Source organism: Pimephales promelas, chromosome 6, assembly GCF_988280905.1.
Source record: "Pimephales promelas chromosome 6, fPimPro1.hap1.1, whole genome shotgun sequence".
In the NCBI taxonomy this organism is placed as follows: domain Eukaryota; kingdom Metazoa; phylum Chordata; class Actinopteri; order Cypriniformes; family Leuciscidae; genus Pimephales; species Pimephales promelas.
This window is the reverse complement of record NC_142774.1, coordinates 7,332,890-7,348,472: the sequence shown is the minus strand read 5'-3', so window position 1 is coordinate 7,348,472 and position 15,583 is coordinate 7,332,890.

Sequence of the window (15,583 nt, the reverse complement as noted above, 5' to 3'; positions counted from 1 at the left end):
TTACAGACCCAAAGCACTCATTTGTGTGAGAGTCCGACTTGTGTTTAAATGTGTATTTTATTGTTTATTGCGAATATTTTCTCCCAAAAAGGGAGATTTTACTGAAGAGATGCGCTGCTGTATTGTGTGACTTGTTGATGTTTTTGGTGAGATGTACTGTAATAATTTTTTGGCCTTTTAATTCTCTAGTTCCATTGACTTGGTTTTGCATTGAGCATTTACAAATGCAGAACTTCTAGCATTTCAATTCATGTTTGTTTGTCAATGTAACTAACATTATCATCTCGTTTGCTTTGAACTGATTGTATTTGCATTGATAATCTACTTGTTTGTACAAGCAGAAGAGACTTTAAAAGTAGTTTTATCTTTTTATTTGATAGTATTTTCATATCTTAAAAGGAAAAGACTTGTATGAAGTCTGAAGTACTGGGGAAACGTCTTAAAATGCCTTGATTAAAAGTAGTTGTGTGTGTTTGTGCTGGTGTGGTGACCTGCGACAGGTTCTCTCTCACTGTGCCAGAGAACATGCTGTCTCTTGGTTACAATGCTTTGAAAGATAATAAAAGGCAGATGAGTTATACATTTAATCAGACTTGCTCTCCTTCGTTCAGTTCATAAGGAGATTGATTCAGGCGACATCATCTTTTCTTGTCTGGGTTTTTTTTTTTTTGGATTTCTCAAGTTTTATTTTTGCTTTAATTTTGACTTCTGTTTTACACCTAACTAATGCTCTTCCAAATTATTCACATTTCTTTAATCCATCGGTTCATTCTTTGATCATTTTTGAGTTGAATTTGTCTTAACCACTCAAAATTCCTTCTAAGTGAATCTCACGAAAACATTGGTGTCACATTTTACCCCGTACTCAAAAGAAGGAACTACAAAGACAGAAATAGGAAAAAGTTGAAGAAGAAAAAACTATTTTAGGAACTTTTTTTCACTTCTGTTATTGTGGTGAACAAAAAAGTAGAACAAAAACAACCATGTATAAATATTTTATAATATAAATGTAATAATCATGATTATTAATACTAGTTTCAATCATTTATTTTTGCATTCCCATAATGACATACTTGATTCTAAGATCATACAAATTGTCTAAATGTAGCATTTCAGACCTACTAGTGCTAAAAAAAATCAGTTATTCTTGTGACTTCAGTAGCTCTGACTCTTGACTTTAAGTGAGTGTTGGATTTATTTATTTTACAATAAAAATGGCTTTTCTCTTAAAAATGGCTTTTCTCTTAATCTTAATTGGCTGAAAATGTATATTTCTTTTGATTTTGGAGTGAAATATGACCCAGCGTTGTCCTTGAGGTTTCATGAGATTCACCTGTTTTCATCCATTTCAACTACTGTCTTATTTTCCATAGCAAAAAAAAAGAAAGTTGGCCATGTGCAGGACTAATCAGGGGTCAGCATTGCTCTGAGGGGCATGTGCTTCAGCTTTTCATGAGTTCCTGAGCTGTTATCTAACTTCTTATGTATACTTGTACATTGTGTACGTGTAAGTGTGAATGACAAAAGGATGGTTCTACTGTGAGCGTGCGAGCATTTGTGTTCTCTGAAGGAAAAATGAGGGTTTGAAGGGATAAACTGGGGGGAGGGGACATAAATAAATAAGAAGAGCCAAGTTTAGTTTTTGTGAATATTGACAGTGAGATTCAGATGATCATGATATTACAGTCTCCAAGTGAACTGTATGGCTACCATTTGCTCTTAGTGTAACGGAGGCCAGCTATTTGGTACATTTGGTGCCGTGACCCGGGTGGTAGTGAGGTTTAAGGGGGTGAGAGTAACGGAGGCCAGCTATTTGGTACATTTGGTGCCGTGACCCGGATGGTAGTGAGGTTTAAGGGGGTGAGAGTAACGGAGGCCAGCTATTTGGTACATTTGGTGCCATGACCCGGATGGTAGTGAGGTTTATGGGGGTGAGTGTAACGGAGGCCAGCTATTTGGTACATTTGGTGCCGTGACCCGGATGGTAGTGAGGTTTATGGGAGTGAGTGTAACAGAGGCCAGCTATTTGGTACATTTGGTGCCGTGACCCGGATGGGAGTGAGGTTTAGGGGGTTGAGTATAACAGGAAAGCTAGTAAGAGCTGCATGAGTAAACCTCACTCCCTTGGCCTCAAGAGGTGTGTTAGTGACTGATGCTAAAGAATGCAATCTTTAACGTCCTTGTAAGCACACCCTCCTCCCATGCCAGAAGCGTTGGAGTGAACCTGAGGGGTTACATTTGGTGCTGTGATGTTTAGGGGTGTGTGTGTAACTGACACCAGCTGGTAAACCTCACTCCCCTGATCTCAAGAGGTGCACTAGGGACTTACTCTAGATGCTGCGGTCTTTAGCATCCTTGTTAGCGCCTCTGCCTCCCATGCCGGAGACGCCGGATGGAATTATTCTCGGAATGACGCAAGTAGAACCTCAGGGGTTACATTTGGTGCCGTGACCCGGGTGCAAATGAGTTTTAGGGGGATGAGTGTAACAGAGGCCAATGTGCGAGTAAACCTCAATCCCCTGATCTCAAGTGGTGCACTAGCGACTGTGGTCTTTAGTGTCTTTATTAGCATGCCCGCTTCCCATGCCAGGGATGCCGTTTCGAATCCCACTCATAGCAGTGCGAGTAGGATTGGTTACATTAGCATTTGGAAAAGTGCTACTAAACAGGTTTAGTTAAGGGCAAACATGGCTACTTCTGCTTGAAGATGCCTTGGTGAACAGTCGACCTTATGTTCTGCAGAAAAACATGCATGTTAACTATATTTAAAGATGTCAATGATGTGCTTACAATGAGAGCCTGCTTGTGTTTACTGTTAATGGAACAAGGAGTGCGTTCTGATATAAGAAAACCTGTCGGGACCTCATGAAGACTAAAAAGAAAAAAGTGGGTAGCCAAATATTTTGACTGTTATAGCAGTGATGTCTAGTACATTCCCTGAGGGAACTGTGGTGAAGAACTTTTGAGACGAACTACATTTTTGTTTGTTCTGTAATGTTTGTAAATTGTATATCGGTCTGTGGAAATTATGTGTTGTCTATTGTAAGACTGTGGATCAAAGATGACCAAATGACGCTGAGCTCCTTCTAGTGGACGGAGCTTATATCGTCTGGGGGGAAAAAAAAACTATTCCACTACCATTATTTAGACTATAAACAAAATGATCTGTAGTATATAGGTCCCTTATTGACGTTCTTTTTTAATCTGATGAGTGTAAACAATGTCCTGACTCCATATGATACGGTTCTATATTGCTTGGACATATACCTCATCATGTATATGTCATTTCCTGTTGCACTGAGTTTTGTATTGTTAGCTGCCTTCCATCACAAGGCATTACAACATGTACAAACGCATTTCAGGCCTGCTAGTGCTCAAAAAAATCCATCTGTTCTTCACGTTAGTTGCGGCTTCCATAGCTCTGACTCCTGAAGTGAGTGTAGGATTTATGTTGATCGTTTTTTTTTTAAATGTCATTTTTATTGAATTTCACTTCCACACGGACAGAATATTTCCAGAGGCTGTTTGAGATGTTGGATGAAACACCTCTAGAAAATAATGGACTTCGACAGAAATTATTCATTAAGTCTCGGAAATCATTTCATCTGTAAAATAAGTGTTTAAAACCACTGTGCTTGCTGTAATGTACTCTTGTCCTCAACAGTTCTGTTTGATAGAAGATGCTACGGCAAGAGTACATGAGAATACACTTGAAAATGTGTCCTTCTCCGGAACGCCAAATATGAATTTCGGTGACATCATAATGGGAAGTATGACATGTTGCCAGGGCAACAGTTGGATGCACCCTTTTACTTCTCTGTAAATATGTCTGTCTCTCTTAACAGTTCTAATAGTGACATGTCAGTGCTTCACGATTCATTTTGATTCCCTTTCTGTTGACATGGTTGGTAGAAATTTTTTTTTTTTGTTCTTTCTTTGGTTTTCCGTTGTGAATGGGGTCAGAAAAGACAAATATAAATGTTTGGTAAAGTTTTTAGTGCTTTGTTTTCAAATTCTGAATATTTTATAATATGTAACAATAAAGATTGTAGTGTACAAATCCACATTTATAATGTATGTATGTTATAATGCAATAAAGAAAAACAAAGTATTATATTAAATGCTGTCTGTGTGTGTGTGTGTCTAGGTGGGGAGAAGGGGGTGTTATAGAAGAGTAAATGCTTTGTCAAGTTAAAGGAGTAGGTCACTTTTAAAAAAAACTTTTGTCGAGGTTTTTATGAAAACATTCCAGGATTTTCTCCATATAATGGACTTCAATGGGAACCAAACGGTTCAAGGTCCAAATGAGCGTTTCATTGCAGCTTCAAAGGGCTTTAAACGACACCAGACGATGAATAAGGGTCTTATCTAGCGAAACGAGTGGTCATTTCAAAAATAAATAAAAAAGTTTAAGTTTTATAAACACAAATGCTCGCCTCGCTCTGTTCTGTTATGAGCGTTCATAACTTTCCTGTTCAAACTCGTTCTTCGAGTCATGACTCGAAGGGTCCTAGATAGGACCCTTATTCATCGTCTGGTGTCGTTTAAAGCACTTTGAACAGTTTGCACTGAAACTCTCATTTGGACCTTGAACCTTTTGGTTCCCAACAGAGTATGTGAGCGGAGTGGAGCGGCAACAATTTCCCCTCCACGCTCCAAGCATTATATAATCACTCCGCTCCAGCTCCGCTCCGGGTTCACCATTTACCGCTCCCGCTCCACTCCTCGCTCACTGATATCAGAAACACCGCTCCGTGTTCGCTCCCCAAGGAAATTCCGAATAAAGTATTTAAGTATGCTTTAAAATCTCACAAAATGTCTCCTCATCATAATAGATACATAGGCATAGTAAATAAAAAAAAAAAAAACAACGTTAGGAGAATAGTTGCAATGTTGTTTATTGGATTTGGATAGTGTGCAAACTTTTCCTATGACATGCTATGCTTATTACAGGTTATCAGCATTATAAATTAAATATCATTGCTGCTTTTTGCAGAGCACATTTTGTTTGGAAAGAAGAAAATAACTACGTTTTCATCAGTTATTTATCTACGGGTCACTACATTTCTCACAGATTCATGCTCATTTAAAATCAAATACTGACAGATAGCCGACTGTATGATTACATTTGTTTGAATGCAATGCATTAGTGAGAAAGCGATTGCGTTGGTGAATAAGTGTTACCTGTTTAAAATGTGCTTTCACCCCGCCCGATCCAGCGCCCCATCTCATGAAAGTGCGTAGGCTATCTATGTATTTCTCGTGGGCATAGCCTACGATACGCACTTCATACCCATCCTGACCAAGGGGTTTAGTGTGCGTCATTTGCACGCACAAACAATTTTTTGGCATATAATAATAGGCACGAGAAATAAAATGTGTGCTATAGATTCGCACTTTCATGAGATCGTGGTGCCCGCTCATATTCAGTACAGGCTTGATAACTATAACCTCCCGCAGCCACTCATGTCCATCGGCGTCATCATAACCCTCACATTTTTTTCTGATTTGAGTGATCCATCTGTATCATGCTAGCGTAATGTGTTTAACACGTGAATCCTTACTAAAAATGCAGTTCTATAATGAGCCGTTGGCATGAATTGTCCTCGTGATAGAGCGGTAGTGGAGCGCGCTCGGAGCGAGTGAAAACCACGACGCTCCGACTTTAAAAAAATCCGCTCCGCGCTCCATTCAAAATCATGCCGCTCCACTCCTCGCTCCGCTCCCACTCCACTCCGCTCACATACTCTGGTTCCCAATGAAGTCCATTATATGGAGAAAATCCTGGAATTTTATCATCAAAAACCTTAATTTATTTTCGACTGAAGAAAGAAGGATGTGGATATCTTGGATGACATGGGGGTGAGTAAATTATCAGCAATTTTTTTTTTTAAACGAACTTTTTTTTTTTGTTATATATTCACAATTGTATTATTAGAAATAAATTTTGCAGCTCTGATGCTGCTGTGGTTTTGTCTAAATGAAATGCAACTCTAAAACTTTGTTGTTGTCATAACAGCATATATAACCTATTCCTCCAATTGTTTATATATTCACAATTTCATGATTCAACTGCGAAATATATTTTCTGCTATTGAATCTGCATATATGCAGGCAGTAAACTCACCCTTTTGTCCATGCAGGCAGTAATATGCAACTTCTAGTCGCCTTTGCAGTTAAAGTTAATTTAAGGAAGACTAATTACACGTCTAAAACACGTACAAATGTATTTAATTCTCCAAAATTGACTTTATTGATAAGGTCAGCGTCTTCCAGCAGCCTGCTGAGGATGAGAGAGGAGTGGTGGAACCACAAAGCGCCATTGTTTCCAGTCGAAAAGCAGAGTAATCGGACAGGAAGTCCCATGGCTAGATGCAATGTGTAGAGTGTTGTGCGTGGATGGATAACGACACACACGGACACAAAGAGTAGCGATCATCTGAGCAGTGCACCAGAAGCGAAGACAGCAGTTTCTGACAGCACTATCGCATCACATTAAGCGGAAGAGTACGAATCCTCCACGCAGATCCACCGATGATATTTAAGCAGGTAATGCACGCGCGTGATGACGATGACTGTTCTCTAAACCCCATTAATAACCATTCTGACACTGCTGTTATTGATGTTGACAGGCGGATGCATGCGTCCGCCTATTTGATTATTTTGTATTTGTATTGCACATGCATTTTTGACATCAGATATGTGCGCGTGCGAGCGCTCCCTGTGCTGCAGTGGCTAGTTTATAGGAACCGCATGTTTATGAAGCTCACCGCTTAGTAACCACTGCGAGGCAGTTTGACAGCGCAGGGAACACCCGTTTAAGATAGGCATCTTTCTCCATTTGCGTTAGAGGGCATCTATCTTGTTCATTCATCAGTGATTTGCATTTGAATGGCTTTAGATTGGTTGAAGATAAGTGGTGTTTATGACTCGGTTGCCGTGTGTCATTCTCTCCCGACCTGCGTGCACGTCATTGTCGTGCGATGATCGGGGTTACTAGAGTTCAGATGCTGTGCTGGGCTTTTGCCTTATGTTTAGTCGCTTTTGCACAGTAATTACCCTTAGTCATGTTTTTATATCATTCTGGCGCTTGGTCTTTAATATGTCGTAGTATTTTATTGGTGGTTGTTATTGTCTGTAATATCATTCTAAAAGGCTTTATTTTTAAATTCAGAACAATATAGATATATGACAATATATATATAAAAAATATATATATATTTTTTTATTTATATCTATTTTTATTTATTTTTATATATCTATATCTTATATATTATGATATATAAGATATATAGAGATATAAAAATAAATAATAAATAAAAATAGATATAAATAATATATATATATATATATATATATATATATGGAGCTGGATAAATTGATAATCTTTTTTTCTTTCTTTTTTCAAATAGAGATTCATAATCAAATATGTAGGGAACTAAACAAAGTAACAAGTAGCCTAATTTACTCTGACAAAATGTTATCTGCTGCAGTATATTTAAATTGTTTAATTAATTTGAATGAGTTATTCGTTTATTTGAATAGGTTTGTTTGTATGTATGATTCAATGACTTGCTCATAAACGCTTGTTTCATTGCTGGATGAATCAGTGTTTTTTTATTGAATCTATTATTTACAAATAATTTTTTAACGTCACTTGTCGCCACCTGCTGGTGTAACGATGTTATACGATAGAATCGTTATAGGTCAAGTTACTTTCAAACGGTGATTTTACTCAATTTTGATGTTTGGCATCGACGTCAGTGATGATATCTGAACTATAAACTTTTATCCTTCTTCTGTGATTATTTTAATATTTGTAACAAGAAAAAACACACAAAAAAAAACTTTGTATCGGTTTCATACCTAGCCTAACTGCATTTACAACCCGGGTTGTAAAAAGTACACAAGAATCACCCATTATTTACTGAATCTCACATTAATGCTTTCATTGGGTCTGATTTGAAATAAAATCATTACTGTTAACTTAATTTGAAACTCTTGTGAATAGTATTTCACAAATGACAATTGTGTATGTAAATACACACATCATGAGTTTGTAATCAGTGGCATTTGAGTGAATGAATGAACTGATTCCCCTTTTTAGTATTTTATTTTAATTTGTTGTTAGGGCCAATTATTGAATACTACAAAAAAAAGTTAATGGAATAGGATATGGATATTATATTTTACAGAGTGTAATTCATTTATACTAAAGTCTTAATCTAGACCTGTCGTTCTTTGCCAGCCTGCACAATATTTTCTAATGAGCTTGTGACCTTTTTTTAATATCATGGTAAAGTGGGTAAACGCATAATTGTTTGCCCTTTGCATTCATGTATGGTTTGTCTGTAATATTGCTGTGTGAGATCTCGCAGTAATAATCACTCTAATGAATTGGCTCTGAGATGTAATCAAATCAATTATGCATGATGCTAATTTTGATTAGTTTCAGTTAGAATGAACATGTATAAAGTTGTATCCAATAAAATATCGTGTTTGTGTTTTTTTTTAACTACATTGTGTTTGTTTCAGAACCTACCATATTTTTAAATAGAATATATATTCATTATTCTTTTGTCCCAATGGGTGTATCCATGACACTGCTTTGTTACTGCGTTTTAACCTTACCTTTAATCCGATACAGCTTGTTAATTAAACCTAACACTATTACTTTGCCCCTGAGGTAGATAACAGCAACCTCATCCACCGTCTTGATTGGGGACATGTATTCATATTGTTGTTGGGAAACTTCTTTTATCTCGATTAGAATGTGGGTCAGAGGTTTTTAGCAGCGAAGCCTTGACATTATCCTCTTAACACATCTCTTTGCTTCCTTTGGACGGCAAACACAGTGTATTTATCTTCTTGTTTGTCAAAAGGGCCTGAACGACATCTATTATAATGGACTGCTCATCTGTTTCAGGCTAGTCAAGTCTGGGAGGTTTGAGATGCAAAGTAGTATTCTAGTGCAAACATCAAGATGTTGGTGTCTTTGTTTCTGCAGTATTTTCAATTTTGATATTTTTAGGTCAAACCGTTCTTGTCTGTCAGTCATATAATGGAGGTCTATGGTCACCACCTTAAAGAGCATGCACAGAGAAGTCCAAATTAAAAATGATTTAATGACTCATAAATGTAAGTACACGTTGATGGCCTAAGACACAAAACGAGCGGTTTGTGTGAGAAAGCAAACAGTATTTATATTGTTTTTACCTCTTGTAACCACAGTCACGTCCAAGTGATCTGAGGGCGCAGGCGCTTCGCTCTGCGCAATCATTTATGACAAACCATAATCACCACCATTTTCACATTTTGATCCATTGCTTCCCCAAAAATGCCAATACCTTCATTAAAGGGATACTCCACTTTTTTTGGAAATAGGCTCATTTTACCACTCCCCCAGAGTTAAACAGTTGGGTTTTACCATTTTCGAATCCATTCAGCCGATTTTCTGATATTTAGAAGAATATCAGTAACCAGAGAGTTTCTGGTCCCATTGACTACCATAGTAGGAAAAAAATGTATACTATGGAAGTCAATGAGACCAGAAACTCTCTGGTTACTGATATTCTTCTAAATATCAGAAAATCGGCTGAATGGATTCGAAAATGGTAAAACCCAACTGTTTAACTCTGGGGGAGTGGTAAAATGAGCCTATTTCGAAAAGAAAAAGTGGAGTATCCCTTTAAATGCCGTTTAAAAAAGAAGCACCAAGGGCTCTGTTGTGGGATGTGTAGGCCTGTGGCACATTGTGTTGTCCGTTTCTTACGGTAATGCAGTTATGCCGCGGTGGCTTTGGGCCACAACCTGCCTGATCATCTTTGTCACCACCTCATCTAAACTGGACTCAGGGTCTGCTCAACCTTGGACACCAAGAGCAAGTTCACAGATCTACAGTAGGCCAAGTCGAAGCTTACCCACCACAATCATATCATGTCTCCTTGTACAAGCTCATTTAAATACTCCACTTTTTTTGGGGAAATAGGCTCATTTTACAACTCCCCCAGAGTTAAACAGTTCAGTTTTACCGTTTTCGAATCAATTCAGCCGATTTTCTGATATTTAGAAGAATACCAGTAACAGTTCAGTTTCTGGTCTCATTGACTTCCATAGTAGGAAAAAAATATACTATGGAAGTCAATGAGACCAGAAACTGTCTGGTTACTGATATTCTAAATATCAGAAAATCGGCTGAATGGATTCGAAAACGGTAAAACCCGATTGTTTAACTCTGGGGGAGTGGTAAAATGAGCCTATTTCGAAAAAAAAAAGTGGAGTATCCCTTTAAATGCCGAAGGTTGGACTTGTCCCTAAAGGCAGCTCAATTACCCCTTTTCCGCCAAAAAAGAACAGGTTCGGAACTGGTTCGAAAACTTCAAGCATAACAATAACAGAGGCGGACTCCATCGTGTTTCTGCAAATGTTTCTCCTGGCTTTGCGATCCTATATTATGGTCGGAAAAGATGTTTAGAACACATCTAAACCCGCCCCGCCATCCAACGCAAACATGACGTGGTAAAAGAATGGTTGAAGTCCAGCAAAGAGTTGGTGGTGCATTGGAACCAGTTTTCCTGGCCGATAACCGGTTCTTCCGAACCGAACCGGCTCTCAAAATGCTTTGGTGGAAAAGGGGCACTTGTGGCTCACCAATGTCCTTCCCACTTAGCTCAATCCCATCTATCCTAGCCTCGCTTGAGCTTGACGTAAATGCGATGTGACATATCCAGGGTGCTGGTCCAGAGTGCTAATCATTGGTAATCTAATCCAGAGGAGATTAGACAAGAGGAGGGAACACATGATGCTGAGAACAGCTCTCTTCGGCTTAACAGGAGGCGGCTGCTACGTCCACGATATGCTGTAAGATTGTCGCGTCTTGCTAAGGGTTCGCTAATTACAACTGTGTTTGGAATTTGGGATTGCAGTTGGTAACATCCAGTTGGAGTTCAGCACTGGAGCGGAAGACTTTGTCACCTTTTTCCGTGCGGTTTTGAGTGACGCCGCCTTGTTTATGGGATCTAGTTTTGTTCCTGCTTGCATCATCATAAAAGTGCTTGTCCTTCTGTGGGATTAGCATTAGCATGTGGCTGTAGCCAGAGTCAAACGAATTCTTGCACCTTGTTCCGCCTTGTTTTGAAATTTTTTGCCTAATATTTCCAATTTCTGACTTGTCTCCAAGCTTGTCGAGAACAGAACTGTCGGTCCGTTTTTTTTAACAAAACAAGAGGAGCTCATTTCATAATTAACCTGCTTTGAAGGTCCCATCACCAACAGTGGAGATGCTGAACCAGGGGGCTGTGATGATATTCACAGGGGTCTGTGGGGCGTTAGTGGTCATGGCAGTGGCCTACTACGCCTACTGGTGAGTCCAGCTAATAGATATCCACCTGCTGCTTATGTAAAGGGTTATTGGATTGAGCGCAGGGAAAGGTCAAGTAAGATGCTTTTTGCCTAAGTCTTTAACTTGTTAGTTTGCAGTTACTCGCATGCCTGCCATATTTGTGGATTTTGAGGGCACTATGATGACCACCTGTTGCTCAGTTGTATCTGAAAGGTCATGTGGGGTTTCATTCTTTGCATCTTTAGATTCTTTGCTGCAAATTCTGGCCGAATGCAAATTGTTGTGTCTGAAATTGGAGACTTATCGTGCATATTTTGAGGCAGTGTTACTCTGTGCGTTGAGTTCTCGTTTTTCTTTTGCAACCCTTAAGCTTATAAGCTTTGTAACCTTCTTTTTTAGAGGCACATTTTTGGGCATCTTGGAAAAATATGGCCCCAGGCTGTCTAGTGATGCAGTCCAGACAGCTGTTTCTTCCTAAGCTGGTTGATCCCTCCATCTCTAATCCCTCTACCCTATCTCTTTTTATATTGCTGTGTAGTCCTCTTGCTACAAAGAGAATGAGGAACCGGATATCTAGTTTTATTTTAGTTTAATCATCTTAAGTTAAAGGACTCGGAGTAGTTCACTTTTTTAAAAAAAACCCATGTCATCCAAGAAATCCATGTCATTCTTTCTTCAGTCGAAAAGAAATTAAGGTTTTTGATGAAAACATTCCAGGATTTTTCTCCATATAATGGACTTCAATGGGAACCAAACGGTTCAAGGTCCAAAAGACAGTTTCAGTGCAAACTGTTCAAATAGCTTTAAACGATTCCAGACGATGAGTAGGGGTCTTATCAAGCGAAACGATCGCTCATTAAAAAATAAAGTTTTATAAGCTCAAATGCTCGCCTTGCTCTGTGATGCGCATTCGTGACTCTCCAGTTCGAATTTGTTCATCAAAATGAACAAATCTTTTTTCTAGTCAATTCGTTCATTTTGTTTGTTGAATAAAGATTTGTTCATTTCGATGAACGAGTTCGAACAGGAGAGTCACACAGAACAGAGCAGGGTGAGCATTTGAGCTTATAAAACTTGAACTTTGTTATTTATTTTTTAAATGAGCGATCGTTTCGCTTGATAAGACCCTTATTCGTCATCTGGAATCGTTTAAAGCTCTTTGAACAGTTTGCAGTTTGCTCTGAAACTGTCTTTTGGACCTTGAACCGTTTGGTTCCCATTGAAGCCCATTATATGGAGAAAATCCTGGAATGTTTTCATCAAAAACGTTAATTTCTTTTCGACTGAAGAAAGAAAGACATGGACATCTTGGATGACATGGGGGTGAGAAAATTATCAGCAAAAGTTTTTTTAAAAAGTGAACTACTCCTTTACGTGGTATCTTTGGGTATTTTACCCAAAAATGTTTCCATTTATGTTCTTTTTTTCCGAAGAACACAGAAGGAGATGTTTGGCAGAACGTTAATGCTGCTTTTTTTCCAGTAAAATGTTTCCAGTGAACCTGGAATAGGGACTGTTGAACAATGAAGCACCTTTCGTTTCGATACACATTTTCGGAGCCTTCTGTCATGATTCAATACCCTGAAAAACAGATGTATCTACATTTACTTATATTCAAGAGAAATGCATCAAGACATTCTGTAACATGTTTGATACATTTAAAAGCTCCGACTGAAAAGAACAAGTTCTATGGACCACGTATGAACCCCTATTTTTTGCTGTTCCCATTCACATTCATTATATTGAAAAGTAAAGCACAAAGCACATTAACTATTTGGTGTTGCATGTTGAAAAATCTCTTTTCTTTGGGCTTGGAAAGAGAGTGAGCAGTGTTGTAGTCGAGACCACCTCACTCGAGTCCGAGTCCAGACCGAGACCAGAAAGAGTCGAGTCCGAGTCAAGACCGAGTCCATAGAGAGTCGAGTCCGAGTCGAGTCCGAGACCAGAGACGGTCGAGTCCGAGTCGAGACCGAGACCAGTGAGGGTTGATTACCTAATTTACTTTTATTTACTTGGAGAAATCCTTTTTTTTTTTTTTTTTTTTTTTTTTTTTTTTTACTGAATTTACTTAGAGTTTAAAAAATATGATCAGTTTAGAGTAAAAAGGCCACATAGTAGGAGGTGTTAAAAGTAATTTTATTACAATTTGTCATGCGCAGTTGCGCACTAGAAAATCACCAATCACTGGATGTGTCAATCAATTTAAATAAATATTTTATTAACATACATTAATAATCATGAAAAATATTTTGAATTGAACTCGAGTGGACTCGGGAATAAGTCCGAGTCCTAAAAAAAAAAATGTTCGAGTCCGAGTCAATTCCGAGTCCAAATGCACACGAGTCCATGACAAGACCAAGACCATTAAAATATGGTCTCGAGACCGAGTCCGAGACGAGTCCGAGTCTCGAGTACTACAACACTGAGGGTGAGTAAATGATGATTGATTGATTCACTTGAACTTATCTTAAACCAGAACACGTGAATTAAGTGGGTTTAACCTTGTTGCAAAATAATTGTGTAATTCACTCTTTGTTCCACCAATAGTTAAGTGTCGAAATAACTTTTTTCATCCCCTTGGTCACGGTTAATTCCCTTGGTTCAGTAGCACACTCAGTCTGGCTGTTGTCTGTAGTGTTAATGATCTCAGTTGGTGGAGAAAGCGGGGTTTCTTGTTGGCTGAGCCAGTGCTCTGCTCCGACAAGTTGATCAGGTGATCGCTCGGATAGCGTGGACACACTCCCCCTCACACACCTAGTGCAACTCATTAACTGGCCCGAGGGGTTTTGACATTCAGAGCACTCTTCCATTCTCTTGTTCTCAAACACACACACTTGGTGAGATTCCAAAGTTTGGTTCCAGTTCGTGCAGTGCTGGCCAGGAGGACAGAGTTCAACTCTTTCCTTTCCCACCCGCTCTCATTTCTGTCTTTCAGTCAGTCTCTCTTAATAAGTCACAGTTAACTTAGCACACTGCCAGTGGATCGTCATCTAAGGTTAGTGCTGTGTGTGTTCTGTTCGTCTTGGCTGATATGCTGGTTGAGGAACCAAAGCATTTTTGGTGGTTTAAACTTACTCGCTGGTCTATTTCTGCCCTCATGTTGTAACACGATTGTTTTGTGTTTGAAATTGCAACATAGAATAGAATTGGCAGATTTACTATTATGCTAAATGCTAATTCACATTGACTATGACCGTTTAAAGATATTAGCTGGATTTGTTACATTTTCTGAAGAAATTGTGAGCTACGTGCCTGTGCAAACTTGACACAATACTAAGGTATTTTGGATGGTTGCCTGGGGCATTGCTATATGGTTGCTAGGTGGTCCATGACACCCAAATCTTGTCTTCATTTTTTCTTCAGTAGAATAGTCTCAGGGCTTCAAACGATTAATCACGATTAATCGCATCCAAAATAAAAGTTTGTGTTTTCATAATATATGTGGGTGCACTGTGTATAATTATTTTATATATAAATACGCACACTTGTATATATTTAAGAAATATTATATACTGTATATGGATTTATATATAATTTATATTATATGTAAATATAAATATTTTAGCCGATATATAAATAATATTTTTTCTTAAATATACATGCATGTGTGTGTAATTTTATATATATATATATATATATATATATTAGGGCTGTGCAAAAGTTAATTGCGATTAATCGCATCCAAAATAAAAGTCTGTGTTTACATAATATATTTGTGTGTGCTGTATATAATTAATTTGTATATATAAATACCTATGCATGCATGTATATATTTAAGAATTATTTGCGCTGAAATTCTGTATATATTTATAAATACATAATCTATATTATATAAATATAAATATTTTATATATGAATAACACATTTTCTTAAATATATGCATGCATGTGTGTGTATTTATATATACAAAATAATTATATACAGCACACACAAATATATTATGTAAACACAGACTTTTATTTTGGATGCGATTAATCGCAATTAATTTTTGCACAGCCCTAATATATATATATATATATATATATATATACAAAATAATTATACACAGTGTACCCACATATATTATGTAAACACAAACTTTTATTTTGGATGCGATTAATCGCGATTAATCGTTTGACAGCCATTGTGTCAATACTAAATCAATAATGCAAGTAATAAACAAGTGACCTGGCTGATTACATGACACAAGTGCTGTCCATAGATTTAATAATTCAATGTCAGTGTCAATGTAGTTTGCCATCA